This window comes from Pavona decussata, unplaced genomic scaffold (genome assembly GCF_977016875.1).
Source record: "Pavona decussata unplaced genomic scaffold, jaPavDecu1.1 SCAFFOLD_73, whole genome shotgun sequence".
Lineage (NCBI taxonomy): Eukaryota > Metazoa > Cnidaria > Anthozoa > Scleractinia > Agariciidae > Pavona > Pavona decussata.
The window spans coordinates 347,249-360,995 of record NW_028145492.1 but is presented as its reverse complement, the minus strand read 5'-3'; the positions used below and the strand labels follow the sequence as shown (position 1 = coordinate 360,995).

The window sequence follows — 13,747 nt, the reverse complement described above, 5'->3', positions numbered from 1 at the left end:
TCAATACTGCAGGAGGCCTCCTTAGGCCGAGTGCAGTATTGAAAATTTCGAGTTCATTGTACCGTCAGCAAGTGCGTGTACAGTCTCTAACCCTTTTAATATATGATCTGAGTTCACTGCACGCGATACACGTTAAAGGGAAAACATAAAACGATAACAATTATTATGACAAGACAATTTTAATAAATAAAAAATCCGTAAATAAGTACATGTGTATTTCAATAATAACGGCAAATTACAATTCACAAATACCCTGTACACAAGCTTAGTTAAGTTCAATAGCTATAAAAAATTGGAAACTACAGTCGGCGAGAAGCCTGTTGACTGTTCAAAGCAATTGTACATCACTTTTCTTTGTGACGTTAAACGTAAACGCAAAATTGCAGTTTTCAAATTTTGCATTCCCAAAGTCGACAAATTTGGGCGAGCTTGTAGTAGTTGCAAACATGTTTGGTACGTTATTTCATTTCTATTGCTGTGCACTATCTGCTGTGTTGGTTTTGTCGCCAATGCTGTCGAAGCAACTGGTGCCGCCAAAATTTCAGAACATTGTTTTTGTTGTTGTAGCGTTTGTCGTTCACAGTACACTTTTACACTTCCCTCGTTTCTATGGCCAGACACTTGCATTATACGATGGACAGGAACTCCTGCTCTATCTTACAATGTCACTGAAGTCGCTCTTATACAATGGTTTGTATGAACTTGGCTTAGGTTTGCTGCTATTGATATTTCTTTCATCATGTTTCCTAAACTGTTCACGCCGAGCGGCGCTCTGTCAAACCAGATTTCATCGCTAGCACACAATTTTCTTTTCGGCCTCTGAAACAGTGCCTCTTCACCTGGATTAAGAACCTGAATTAACTTTTTTAGGAATTCGAACTGAACTGGACAGTTGGCTTCACCAGTAGAAAACATTTTAGGATCCGCTTCGTCGGCCTTGTCACTGAGCCCGCCAGGATGATTTTTAGTTTTTTCTTGCTCGGCCATTTCAACATATTCCACCTCACTTGCGTCTTTCTTGAAAATAAAACTATTTTTTGTCAATCTTCGTTGGTTTTTCTCGACCTCTTCGGTAGAAATACTGGTTTATATTAAACCAATTCACCCTTAGTAACGAAATAGGCGAATCGCCAGCGAAAACACCGCTTTCATAGCATTTTTGTATGTCCTCGGGCTGAATGCTAGCATGATGTTTGACTTTAGACGTACCACTTTCCTTGATTTTTCTCAGTTTCGCATTCAAGGACTTGTTCGCCGTTTAGAAAATCGGATCAGTTATAATAGAAAATGTCCTTCCAACTGTTTCTGAAGTCAAGTAATGGTTGATTCCCGCCCTTATTGCTACATGAACTGAACGGCTGTAGTCCTTTCCTTCGTCTTGTTTTAGTTCTTGGTGAAACTTTCTCAGTCGCTCGGCCAATGTTTCTGCACTCAAGTTCTCCAATTCTTCAGACGGATATCTCAGTTGCAGCCATTCTAGATAGTAGCGAAAAGAAAAACAGTAATTTTACTACAAATTCATTCAGCTTTTTAAGGTTCTTTTTTAAAAGCTTACGCTTCAGAAAGCCCGAATGGCGAAATCACCTGTTTTTCGCAAACGACAAATAAGTTTTACAGAATAGCACAGACAAAATTTCAGTTGTTTTGTTTCACTTTTACCTTTAAAAATGGAAACACTCCAGGCTGCAGCTGTTTGTCTCTTGGTGTTCGTTGGAATCAAGTCACTGATGATTTGAGAGATTTCCTCTTCTGCAACCTGTGCGAACCTCGAAGCCATTTGCCAGAACGCACGATTTTCATGAGTTATCGCCAACACTGCACTTTCTGAATGTGGTGTCGTGACGTAAATGAAAATCACGTGATCGATTTTAACCAATAGGCGCGCGCGTATTTTGATAGAGAACTCAGATCGTATATTAAACTCAGTTCAATGCCACCCAAGGGGTAGGGTGTTTGGAGCCATTTTGGTATGAAAGTCCCAAAACGGCTATGGATTTTACAAACAAGATCGGAAAATTGGTCGTTAAACCGTTTCAAAATGACAAACTTAAGTAAATAAAAATGGGGCCTATAAGTACTTAAGGTTTGGAGAACCGGACCGCGTATCAAAGGAGTTTTGTCATCTTTATCGAATTGTTCTAAGTATGACGAGTGCATGTTGTAGCTGTACATTCCTGAAATGGAGACACTATATATATCCTTACCTTCCCTTATTTGCACAAACCCTCTGGACAATACTCTTTTTTCTTGACTCGGGGCTGTATGTTCCACTGCCATCAAATCCAACACCAATGAACGCCGCACCATCAATCATGTCCTGTGGAATGGTAAGGGATTGAAACTGGGTTAGCACTCTCTCCCTATCAAAAAGAAGACGGGCTGACTTTGGCGATTGGTAGTTCAAAGAGACGTTTATGGTGTGTATACATGTATACAAATATACCCAGGAGATAAGCCTGAGGCCTGACAATCTCACATTTGCGATGTTCTATAAAAGGTTCAGATTTCTATACGCCCTTCATAATCAACTTATTTCAGTTAATACCTACTTATTTGTTCAGGTGTGGGCCATGCAAACTATTAAACCTATCCGCGCGTAATGATTCAGTTTAAGAATCAGCATAGATACTAAGAGCGAGTCTCCCTAAGAACTTCATATTCAATTTTTATCTAAAATATATCAAATCTCCCAATAACTCTTCCATCAACTTCTCTTAGCAAATTGGTAACAAATATGAAATACGAACGGAGAACATTAATTTTCTTAAAATTTTGTGATTCGAAGTTTTCGCAGCCCGGGCTGTGCTCAAACCCCACTGGCGAGAACGTGAATTTTACCAGACCTGCAGCTTTTAGCTCTTGAGAATACAGATCATTCAAAACCTCTTAATTCGACACCTATAAACGATGACCATTCACGTTTACTATGTGATGAATTGCACTCATAAGCTTTAATTACTGTAATAAACGTGAGGGTGCAAAGTTTATCTACGTTGAGCACTTATTGTAACATGTGATTTAACCCAAGTTCAAAGGAATAAATTGCAAACGTGGCTCGTCCTCACAAGCTCTTCTACATATCAGTGTAAACGTCCGTCGATCTTCTACGAAAATCTGTTAAAATATTTGCCCGTAATCCAGTTTTTTTTCCTGAAGTGAGAGGTGAAAGGTTTGAAATTCGACAAACACGGGCATATTTCTATCGATCATGTCATCGACAAAACATGAAATGAGTTAACTATCACTTTAAAATTCCTCCACAAAGCAAGACTAAACATTTATTACCAAATTGATTGTAATAAAAATTCATAAAAGCTGTCATGTAACGAGATAAGTCCATCACATTGAAGCGATTTCACTGTCCACCATTATGTTTTTTTAGCCGCTGACCAGTTCGTTTAAAGAGTCCTGTGTTAGCTTAATATCCTCGCATCACTGTTGGATATCCTAAAAAAAACGTTACTTGCGCAAGCTTGAGCAGGATAATTGTTTTATTATTCAACACGTTGATAAAGAGCACAGTTTTATTGCTGAAAATCTTGAGAATTTCTCCCCGACACCGGCTAAATTGCGTATATCGAAGGATATCTGTTCAGACCACGGACGACGAATATTCAATACACCATGACCATATTTGGGTAGTGTTGCAACGTGTTAAATAATAACATCGGATATTTCTTACGTTTAATTGGGGCATATTAAGTCAGGTGACACAATTTTGACCAACTGCAAGCGAGCGAAAAGATATTTGATGGATGAAAATTCGATTCATGATATATCTTTCGATAACAGGAAACTTACCTTGCATGAAACAGAGGTTGCGGCCGCATTGTAGCATGGATCATTTACGGTGTAACCTGTCCCAAAACAGCCATTCATTAAAACCTGTCCCATTCCTGCTGGGTAAACAAAAGAAGGAGATCCATCCTCTGCAGGCGGTTTAGACTGTCCTCCGATTGAAGCATCAATGTGATATCCTGAAGGAACGAACATGTTATCTACTGCCCAGGACTTTTCGGGCATGATATCTAACTTTATCTGAAAACAAAAGAACAGCAATCGCAGTATAAAATCACACAGTACAATAGATCCATTGTCGCCTTATTTATATCCCTGAATTTCATGGTCAAACACCTGTCAACATCAGGACTTCAAGAAAATAATGTTATGCGATATCTGAACAACTTAAAATGTAGTGTAAAGTATCAACAAAATAATGTAACAACTGATCTTAATCACAATTTTGATTTCCTTGGATTATTGTTTGTTTTTTCTGCTTTTGTTGTTGTTGTTTTTCGTACGGATTTTTATTTGCGCTTTCAACATCAAGGTTTGTTACGATATCATACGGCTTATAGCCCAAAAAGATCGTTGTAACAGTTCGTGGACGGTGTTCCGTAAGGCGCAAACGAAAATAGAGTTCGCCCAGGAACGGAGAAATGATTAACCTGAATATTATATAAAAGTATCAAGCTATTTTTTTCTGCGGAAATCAGTTTGTTTTTCAATAAACTTGTCAAGCTTTACCTACTTAAATAAGAGCCTCATCTGCCGTTTCTTCAAGTGTAGGGCGTTTGTTACAACCTTTTTACATGAGCCCGGTCAACAGCCCTGGCAGGTTTTCAAGATTTGGCCTCACCACTATATCCGTATCTGTGTTTCTTATGAGAAAGAGAGGTTTTGCCGACGAGCAAAGCTCCCGTTTCGCGGTCATTGGATCTCGGAAACTGGGCTTAAAATCTTTCCGATAAAAACGAATCAGCAATGGCCTGTAAAAGCCTAATTTCGGAGCTGATAAACAAATTCAGTACCAGGTGCTGGGAGCGAAGATGATAAAATTGAAATTTTATTTGGATGATGTTTTTAGTTTTAACTTTAAAAGGAAGAGAAGGCCAAACAGAGAGAATTAATCGTACCATTTTCTTTTAACTAAGTGGGCTGAACAGGAAACTCAATTCGTCCGGCTAACGGGGAACGTCCGCTAATGGCGGACTAATTTGAAAAGGCCCTTAGTTCAGATAAAAGTTTTCTAAGTAGAGATTTTGAATATGTGGAACTGGTTGACTTCATAGGCTTTACGAATCATAACCCTTGCAGTCAGCGAGTAACAAGCTCTGTGGAAATGAATAGCAAACTGACAGGCAAAACTCCAATGTACCTCCTTTTTCAAGAATTCAGCTGCCTTTTCCTTTGCATGCTCGATGTTTTCAAAACTCTTATCAACCAACTTTCCCACTACTTCAACTCCTTTGCCTATCGCCGTCTGCATCACTTGCGGATTTTTAAGCATCGTCATAGCCACTGCAGGAATTGCTCTTTTATTTCCGGAATCAGCGGACTGGACTTGAGGTATTAACGTCCTTGCAGTTTGATTCAAGTCTGCTGAAGCAAGAGCAAAAATAACTTAATTATCGATTCTGATTCCAGATCATGACCATTATCCCTACTGAGAACACGCAGTCAACACCTATTTTCATATTTCAACCTGACCTTAGACACCTTATGAGGCTTACATATATTTGGTAGAGAAGTCAGTGAATAGAGCTCAAGTTAGGCGACGAACAACCTTTTGGGGTTGAGCACCGATGTACAATATTTAGGATAAAGCGTTGATTTGAAACCAGTCCTCTTGGCTTTTTCTTATTGTGATGGGTAACCCTATATAGCAAGTTAAAAATTAAAGCTCTCGACAGCAAGCCCTTGTTGGTGTAGTTCTTATATGGATCAGTGAAAAGAAAAGATTCTGATTATTTCCGTCTTTTTCTCGTCAGTTTTAAATAGTTTAGCATTACCACATCACCGCAAAAGATGCGAGTGTTATTCTTATTCTTGTAAAGAGTGTGTTTGGTTATCAACAACTTTATTACGGCGAAATTAGTAATGTACGTAGAGAGTGGCTATCAATTGAGTGTCGAAGGTACGTTTTTCCTTACTACGCTCTGTGATTGATAAGAAAACTAGCGCTACATTGTCAACCAAATGATGAGCCATTCTAATGCCTCAAGAAATGAAAGCAGTGGCCGCCGCGACCGAAATAAATCAACTTTTTTGAACCGGCGATCATGAGTTTTAACCAGACGTCGGGATTACTTCTCAAAAGACTGTTCAGTACTGATTTTCAGATCAAACATTCTCCGTTTTAATTTATTTCCAATCAATCTTGAACACAAAATGACCTTATCGAAAAACATTAAATGTATTCATAACACCAAATCAAATTTATGAGCAAATTAATTTCATTCATTTGGTATCCATTAACTGGTAGAAAGAAACCTTTCTTGTTATCTTCCTGCGTAGCATCAAGCTTGCTTGAATCATCTCCTGAGCTTGACAAAGTTAAGTCAGTTTTGTTTGACTTGTGTCCACCATACGGTCTTGTTGTGTGCCTTCCAAACGCGATCAAGTCTGCCATCAAAAGGGACGTAAGAAGGAAAGAATGTTAGCGGAGAATAAATAGGCTACCAAATGAAGTCCTATAGAGCTGCAGAAAACAAACTGTAGATCTTGATTTGTTGCTGCGTTATAGGGAAAAAATTTGTGGACTGATGATATGGATGAGTTATGCATGCTAAATGTAATCTTCATATTTGGTGTTGCTTTGCCAAATTGCTGTCAGACTTAGATAGATCAAGCTTAATAACCGAAAGCATAGATATAAAATAAGTTACAAGCTTTTTGTAGTTACTTCTACCTAATGGGAGAGAGATAGAGGGGGGCGTCCTTGTGCAGCCAATCAACTCACGAGATCACCTAATACTAGGGCACTGGGTTATGTTCATAAACGTTAGAATTTTCTGGCGTACACTCTCTTTCCAAATTCACACTTTTGAATTCTCTCGTAGACTTAACCAATTTCACCATTACTTACACAGCGCATAGACAATGGCTGTCCACAAAAGGAAACGCCCCATCTCCTAAAACAAAATATTAGTATTCAGTTTGTCAGATTTTTTAAGCAGTTTAAAATGTAAAAACATTTTAAATTATAAACGACGAGGGCGTTCACATTAGGAATTACCATTACAAAATTATACCATTTCAAGACACCCTTCGCGTAAAATTGAGTTGAAGAATAATCTGATAGTAGCTGTCTTATTTTTCAATTTCTTTTTTAATTAGCCGAAAAATTGTTATTACATTTCTGTTGAGAGAATCATCCCCGACTACTCAACAAAAAAGAGGATTTCTCAAAGAACCATTTTTTTTTTGTTAGAGCATAGCACCATTAAAACATTGCATCCGTTTTATCAGTCACGCTTTATGTTTACATACTCTGTGTAAATGCATTCTATAAGCTATATACCACAAATTACCACTAGCATTCTACCATCTGATTACTCTCGTTGCTTTACGTATTACGGAATTAAATTCAATTTTAAGACCAATATTAATATCTAGTATACTTGTCTAGCTTTTAAGCTTAAGGGAATGTGGTGCTTTTACGTACAAGAGCTGTAGCGAGAGTTTACTCACCTCTAAGGTACGATGTCGGCTGTCAGGTTTTAAAAACTTACCTATCCGTGCGTTATTTAAGTCCTTAATCGTTCCACTGTATTAGGCCCTGTATTCTTTACGGCACCTGTTAAACAACAATTTCTTCACGATACCAGATAATATATGCACAAGGAGCCAGTCACTAATTTTGCCGAGATATTCATTGTTAAGTTGTTGACCAGTAATCTTGGTCTTCGGTTACTTGCTGTCTAACGGAGACCATAGAGAAAATAAAAAGTTAACAACAACAAAATATTAAACAAACGTTTTGAAAATACAAATGAACGGGGATATTATCTAAGCGACTAACCATTTTCAGTTTTAACAAGCGTTATTGAATTTCTACAGCACCTGTAAAAAAGCAGTATATTGAGGCTATAAAATAATTGACCAACCAACAATATATAGCACTAATCTACCGTGTAGCTAATATATTTTTAATTGCTTCCTAGGCAAAATCTTTCCTTGGCAATTTTTTTTCTTTTTAATGTTTTGTTGCTCTTCTTGAATAATTACTATTATGAATGAATGGTCGGATTAGGAGAAAATCGTTAGTGAATGTCTTTAATTTCTATCAACTGGTTTGGCTGATTTCTTGCGCGTGATTTTAAGACTTTTATCGTAACAGATACAGGTTCAAATTTTAATTTCAATTTTTTATCGTGACAGAGAGAGAGGTTTTATTTATTAAAAAAAAAAAAAGAGCTAAAGGTTTCCTAGAAAATGAGAACAAGTGTCTGATTTGGCTGATGAATTAGGAAATTCCTTTTTGTCAAAGTGACACCTGATTGATTTGGTGAATTCATGTGACTACATGTAGTGAATGATTTGTCGGATTAGGAAAACCGTTAGTAAATGTCTTAAATTTCTATCAACTGGTTTGTGTTATTTCTTGTGCGTGATTTCAAGATTTTTTTTACCGTGACAGATACAGGTTTTGTTTTTATTTTCAATTTTTTTTAAACGGTTATTGAAATTAAAGGCCTTTAAGTACCGCCAGGTCACTTATGAAACAGGTCACCTATTTATCAACAAAATGTGAACTCCGCCTTAGTGGAACCGACCCACCGCATAAGAGAATGTACATTTTTCAAGATCGCTGAAATTGTAGTTATTGGCCTTTCTTTTCCCTTCTTTTGTTCTCCCGAGCAATATGTAGAGTTGACGAAAAAAACAAAACGCCAGTGCAACATCGAATAGCCCCATTTGATCACAGAAATATAAGTGAAAAACCAGGTTCAGCCATATAAAATAGGATCAGCCAAGCGTTTTTGCTGATTAATTTTGTCTCTAAAAGAGAGATTAATAAATAATATCTCATAGCGAAAATATTTCGCACCAAGTCGAAACACTAAGAGAACATTATTAAATTTTATGGACACCCAACAGTCTAGCTGTGTAGATAACTGCAAAAATCTTTTCTTCTATATAATCTATCGTCCGCAGTGCGTATACAATTGTTTCATAAGAGAAGTATTTCAGTTTTCATTTCCATAACAACTCTATAATATAACTAAGACAAAAAGGGAATGTATAGTTTCAAGAAACTCTCAAGGATCTGCTACATGTTTTGGCGTTCACGATTATGTAGCTTAAATTTGAAAACCTTTTCACTCCTTGACTTCAATTGGAATTTGACAAGAGCAATAGCTGAGATGTTCTGCATTTCGAAAATGGTCGACTATTCTCAGAGGCCAGCGCTGTACTGTCAAAGCAAATATCTGTAATATTGAGATCCCTTATGGCTCTGACTTCTGGCTTGTCTTAGTTTAGTCAGTTCATTTCGAAGCACAAAGAACAGGTGTCACTTTGATAAACTGGGAATGTTCTTTCTTCACCAACCAAATCATAAAATAGCACTCGTTTTCTAAGTAACTTTTCGCATCTTCTTATTTTCAAATGCCTTGTTGCTTTTCTTGAAAAATCCTTAGTAAATGTCTTTAGTTTCTATCAACTGGTTTGGATGACTTCTTGACCGTGATTTCAAGATTTTTTTCGTGTGCCAGATACAGGTTTTATTTTTTCTAAACGGCTATTGAAATCAAGGCCCTTTAAGTACAGCCAGGTCAATTTGAAACAGGTCGCCTATTAATCAACAAAATTTGGACTCCGCCTTTCTGGAACAGATCCACCGTATAAAAGAATGTACACTTTTCAAGATCGCTAAAATTGGTATTGACCTTTCTTTTCCCTTCATGTTTTCTCCCGAGCAAAGTTTAGAGTTGACGAAAACAACAAAACACCAGTGCAACATCGAATGTCCCCATTTGCTCACAGAAAATTAAGTGAAAAGCTGGTTTTAGCCATATAAAATAGGATCAGCCAAGCATTTTAACTGATTAATTTTGTCTCTAAAAGAGAGATTAATTACACTGACAATATGTCACACCAAGTTGAAACACTTAAAGAACCTGATTAAATTTTATGGACAACTTCCAAATCAGTTAACACTGCAAAGGCATCGCAGAGGCCATGGTTTGCATTTTGAAAATGGTCGTCTTTTCTCTGAGGCCAGCGCTGTGCTGTCAAAGCAAATATCTGTAATATTGAGATCGCTTATGGCTCTGACTTCTGGCTTGTCTTAGTTTAGTTAGTAAGTTTCCAATCACAAAGAACAGGTGTCACTTTATAGCAAAAAGGAATTTCCTAATTCACCATCCAAAACAGAAACTAGTTCTCGTTTTCTAAGAAACTTTGAGCTCTTTTTTTTTTCTTCTTCTTAGCCTTGTTTTTCTTCTCAGGTTTAGTCTTAGGATTAGGAAAAATCGTTAATAAAATTTCTTTAATTTGTATTTACCGGTTTGGCTGACTTCTTGTTTTCAAGACTTATTTATCATTAGTGCCAGATACACATTCTAAACGGCTATTGAAAACAAAGCCCTATTACTGCAGCCGTGTCACTTGTGAAAACAGGTTACCTACCAATCAACAAAATGCGAACTTTAGTGGAACAGCTAAATCCTTCATATAAAAGATACATTTTTTAACATTGCTGAAATCATAATTTAATTTTCTTTCCCCTTCGTTTTTTTTCTCCCGAGCAAAATATGCAGTAAATGAAAAGAACCAAAAATATATATTAAAAGAAACAGGCGATAACCAAACACAATATCGTAGACAAAACTAATTTCCTGTCCAGATGTACTGACCCTCATAAACGACATAAACAGTACGCATGCAGTGCAGAGGCTCTAAGCGTCGTTCTAAATTTTTCTACCAAATTAAGCTGAAAACAAAATTTTACGGTGTTGTACGTTTTAAGGTGTGGATCACTTGCAATCCAAACATAAACGTGTTATTGAGTTAAATCAAAAACTGGGAAAAACCAGTGAAACATCGAATGCCCCTTTTTAATAATAGAAATTCATGGAAAACCAGGTTTTTAGCCACTGTAAAATAGAAACAGCAAATGCTTTTTTTCTAACAGCATTTTTATTGCCCCAAAAAAGAGATTATTTATATCTCTAGTGGAAATATGTCGCACCAGATCAAAACACTTCAAGATCATGACTAATTTATGTGGACAACTTCCAAATATTAACACAAGCGTTTCAGTTTTCATTTCTGTAAAGACTCTAACCAAGCCAGAAAGGGGATGCGCACTTCCAAGAAGCTCTCAAGGATCGACTAAATGTTTTGACGTTCGCGATTATGAAGCTTTAATTTTCTTTAATATTCTTTGAACTTTCCAAGAAGGTCTTGAAAATTCTTGGTCCAGCAATATTGGTATCGTTGTCTATATTTAAACTTACTAGAAGATGCTGTAATTTTGCGGACAGCAATTGATCGTAAATTCTTGCTTGAGGTAGGTAGAGGTCCGATTCTATACCAAGGGAACTTGTAGAAATATTTGCCCGTTCTTGCTGATGCTGCATCACTTCTGCTTTTTGCGAGCCTTCTTAAAAATTTACAAATAATTGATTTGTGTTGATCATTCGCCTTGTAGGGACCCGGTGGGCAATATAACGATGTCTCTCATGGTAACATTGCTTGCACCGATAGCTTCAAATAGCTTAAGGCAGAGATTTCCCGTGTCTTCAGAAGTTTCATTCTCATGGATTTCAGGAACTCCTATTAATTTGATATTATTTTGATAACTAACTGTACTTCGATAGCTTCGCTGATACTTTCGGTTTTTTTACTGACTGTCGCAATATTCTTCTCGAAATGTTGTAGTTTCTTAATTGCCATAAAAAAGCTCTTCTCACCATCTCTGGTCTGCTCTGTGTTTGGATTGACAAGAGGTTCACTCACGAGTGAATTTGACTTCGGTTTAGAAGAAAGTTGTGTGAGCTCTAAATCCTTCCTTAAACTATCAATTTCGTCTTTTTACTGAAGATTCTTTTCTGTTAGCTTCTTAATTTCACCCACGGTCAATAGGGTAAATGATTCAGTCAATTCTTGTGGTAAGTTCGACAGTTACACTCACTCATTCAACCATTGCCGCTGCATATGTCACGGATTTGAGTTTAAATCCGAATTAACGAAAGTACTTTTCAAAATCATTGCAACCGAATATGATAATATTGGAGTGTTCCAAATTAAACAATGCATCCTGAAGTTAAAATATTAAAAACAAATCACCACTACGCTGTATTCCATTCAAGTGTAAATAAAGATATTTGACTATGCTAAACACTAGAGTGCGTCTAGGAGTCTTAGGATCAATGCTTTTGTATTTATTTATTTCAGTTATTTATTCCTTTCCTTGAGCCCGCCTCGAATAGCTAGATAGCTACCTTCGGGTTCTCAGGTCGTTCACTGTAATTTTATCATTTATTCCAAAAAGTTGTAGCTGTTTTTGTATTTGGAAAAGGTTAACTGTTGACCTCTTGACTTAATTTGAAATGCAACTAGAGCCAGAGCGTCTGCATTTCGAAAATGGTGGATTACTTTTCATAACAGGCCAACTTGTGCTGACGAAGCAGATATCTGTATAATTCAGATCCGTTATTGGTCTCACTTCTGGCCGACTTAACTGTCGGTCAGTTCGTTACCAAGCACAAAGAACAGGTATCACTTTAAGTGATAAAAAGGAATTTCCTAATTCACCGACCAAATTATAAACAAGTTCTCATTTCCTAAGAAACCTTAGCTTTAACTTTTTTTGACTTATACAAAAATTAATGTTAACCGCCAGAATACCAGCCATTTTAATATAGGGCCATATGGGTCCAGAATGCACAGTCTGTATATATTTCCGTTGTTTCATGCACCCATTTTGTTCAAGAACAATGAACATGTTCTGATCTGGTGTACTTTGACGTTTGGTTTCCTAGGTATCACACAGGCTGTATATGTAAAAAGGTCAAAATGAAGACTAAACAAAAACAAGTTATCAACAATTTTTTCTTACACATATAATTTCAACTGAGTTGATGCGTTTATGCTGCCATTTACTTGACCGTGGCGGTGTCCGGCTAGAAAGCTCCTGCTTCTTTGGACACCGCTCACACATTAACTATAACTTTTTATGGCTCAATGTTACTCCTTTATTATTTCATTCTTCTTTTTATAACATAAATTGTGTTTAAATGTTCTGTATAGCGTGAATAAAGAATTGAATTGAATTGAATTGAGTCGTTTTTGTTGGCCGAATTGTAAAGACGGACACTTGAAGAAAACACATTTTATCTGAAACCATCAATCTGAAATCGATTAGGAACTGATAATGCCATAACACGTAATATGGTTTAATTGAATCTCGTTCATTCAATATAACGTCCATTAGCTATACTAAAATTAACACCTATTTATCGTACAAAAAACTAATTTATAAGCCCATTGACCTATCAAATGGTTGATAAAACATCACGTGCAGTGGTTTTAAACCCCGAAAAAAACCTTCCCCTTATTAGTATGCGATGTTCAATGTTTTTTCTCGTATGCTAATTTCAAACGTCCACAAAAGCATCATTGTTATGAACTCTCTTGACACACGCTTTTCCAGGAAAGTTTTTGAAGCCGCTCAAAAAACTCGCAGCACGTGTTTATCGGGTCTAAAACCACTCGGCTGCGTCTCGTGGTTTAAATCCTGATACAACACGCGAGTTTTCATTACAATTGAAATCAGTCTTTATAAAATTATGATGGAGGTATACATCTATTTGAAGTTTTTTCACGAAGTCCTCTTCGTGAAATGACACCAAATCACGGGTGCATGGCCCAAAGAAGGTTCACAGTGATGTAAAAGAGAGAAGAAAGGAGAGTACGAGGAAAAAACACCATACAAGTTTTTGTCTTAAGTTGGGAA

At 36.8% G+C, this 13,747-nt stretch overlaps 1 pseudogene across 1 annotated transcript; it reads right to left on the bottom strand.

Annotated features, from left to right (window-relative positions):
- On the bottom strand, positions 1-6,412 carry LOC146476719 (uncharacterized; annotated as a pseudogene). Its single transcript, XR_014865541.1, has 5 exons — positions 6,274-6,412; positions 5,159-5,379; positions 3,802-4,038; positions 2,205-2,317; positions 1-1,508 (listed from the first exon to the last, which is right to left on the bottom strand). The product of XR_014865541.1 is annotated as an uncharacterized LOC146476719 (transcript).
- Positions 6,413-13,747: the final 7,335 nt, after the last annotated feature.